Source organism: Gavialis gangeticus, unplaced genomic scaffold (assembly GCF_001723915.1).
Source record: "Gavialis gangeticus isolate Ggan-Ray unplaced genomic scaffold, GavGan_comp1, whole genome shotgun sequence".
Classification (NCBI taxonomy): Eukaryota; Metazoa; Chordata; order Crocodylia; family Gavialidae; genus Gavialis; species Gavialis gangeticus.
In genome coordinates, this window is record NW_017728996.1 from 7,517,469 (window position 1) to 7,519,651 (window position 2,183).

The following is a 2,183-nucleotide window of genomic DNA, read 5'->3' on the forward strand; positions in this document are numbered from 1 at the left end:
CACAGTCATCTTGAGAGCTGTTTGATTTTCAAAGGCTGCCTTATGAGTGGTGTGGGGGGGGTGTTGCGTATGCGTCAAGATGTAGGGGGCTGCTGGTGTTGAATATGCAGCAGGGGGCAAGTGGATAGGTCGGCTAGTGATGAATATGCATGAGGCGGGTGGGGGAAAGACAGGTCGGTCGTGTGATGAGTATGTAGGAGGACATACACGTGGGTCCAGTGATGAATATACATGAAGGGGGGGGCGTAGTGGGGATGGTCCAGCTGGTGCAGTAGGTGGGCAGAGTTGCTCGGGGCCAAGCTGGCACTGCCTTGCCCAAGCAGCCAGACACTGCTGGTGCAGGGCCAGGGGACCCCTTGCTCCTCCACCGCTGTAACCGCTGGCTTGGGACAAGTAGCACTCCGCCCCTGCACAGACCAGATCTGGGCTAGCGCATGCATGCAGCAGCTAGGAGGGCACAAGAAGAGTCGCAGCGAACCAGCACCATCCCTTTCTCAGGCACATGAAACCATGTTAAAAGTCGACTCCAAAGCAGGAGGCGGATCTGCAGGAAGGCCACCGCGTGGGAACCAGGAGAGTGAAAGCGCTGCCCAAGCAGGCTCCTCATTTCACCTGCCTTGCACCTAGAGATAAGCCTGCATCAGCAAATGGGATGACAGAGATCGGCGGTTCATGAATATCTGCTGTTTTATTCAAACACCAAAGCTGGTTTGGAAGTACAAAGAGTAGTTACACAGCATTTTGTTTCTTTAAAAACTCTTCTTGATTACACATTTCTCAACAACTTTCAAAACTAAGTTGTTTGTTGGTTTTCATTAAAATGGCCTTCAGTCCATTTCGGGGAAAAAAGGTCATTTCTAACAGAATTAAAAACCATTTTACTTTTCACTCTACAAAAAGGAAAAGGAGGATAGGATAACCGAAGTTACAGATACTGGAAGTCTGAGAGTTTACGCTAGGTTAAACTGATCACCTCCTGAATCTTTCCTGAGCTTTGAAAGTAGCCTTTTCTGACCTGTGACCAGAAAAAGAGAAAAACATTGCTGCATCTGTCATGTTTACTGTATCTGTTTTCTAAAAGCACATAAAGTATGACATGACTTTCTTATTTAAATGTTAAATCCTAAACTATTCATGAGACAATGGGGGCTGGGACCAATAAAAATCAATAGTACAAACAATTGCTGCTATTACTAAACTAAAAATGGTAATGAAGGTTTTCATTAGCAGGTATGAATCAAAATTCAGGACTTAGGAAAAGCTAGACTCACATCACTGTAAAGAATAAAGCAGTTGTAGATATCCATTTTAATTTTTTAAATGAATCAAAAGCCATACAAGTCCTTTAGAGTTTTCACAAACACTTTCCTAAAGGATTATTAAATTTATTTGGGTGTAAAACAGAAATCAGGGGTCTTTGCTTTGCTGCAAATCTAAAAATCAACAGACAAAAACACAAGATGCAACACCAGCATTTAAGTGTGTAACTTTAAAAAAGCATGGTCATGTGTACAGTCACTATTGATTACATCAAAAATATTATACAATAACTTTACTGTCTTCATCTCTTAATGTTATAAGAAGATAGGTTGGGCAAATATCTGGCACCAAAAAATTGATGCACAATAGTTCCGATAATTCGAACAAAATGCATATATTAGAACATAAATATTTAAAAATGTTATGCCAACATGGTATATACCACTGCCTTTACATCTTCACCGTCCTCCATAAATCCAGCAGGTTTCACCGGCTCTCTCGGTATTCCAGAGGCTCTGTTAAACCTATAGCTAATGGCAAGGTAAAGAAGTTAGGAAATGGCATTAGATATTGTATCCAATTATCGTAAATGTGTTACATTTTAGCAGACTTGCAGAAAAGGGTCATAAAGCAGTATCTGAGGTTTGGAAAATCCAGTTTCAGGTATTTCTCAAGACAAATGTAACAAATCCCTCCAGCACCCATTTGGTTCTGAAAATGAACAGAAACTTAACACTGACCTGAACTTAACCCAAGTGAATTATAAGATAAATTCATAGTTTATCTATCCTCTAGTTAATATTAAGCTTATTTTCCCATTTGTAGAGTAATATTACCAAAGCAGCTTTTTTAGCTGTTGGCAATACCTGCATTGGGTTTAGTTCCAGAAAGCAACCCAGGTGCTGCCAAGTTTGTTAAAGCAT

The 2,183-nt window shown here is 41.1% G+C and overlaps 1 long non-coding RNA gene across 1 annotated transcript in view; it reads left to right on the forward strand.

Annotated features, from left to right (window-relative positions):
- Positions 1-1,788: 1,788 nt before the first annotated feature.
- Positions 1,789-2,183, forward strand: part of LOC109288451 — a 5,651-nt gene continuing 5,256 nt past the window's right edge. The window contains exon 1 of the long non-coding RNA XR_002095139.1: positions 1,789-2,159. This is a non-coding gene — a long non-coding RNA (uncharacterized LOC109288451). The remainder of the gene's footprint in view (positions 2,160-2,183) is intronic.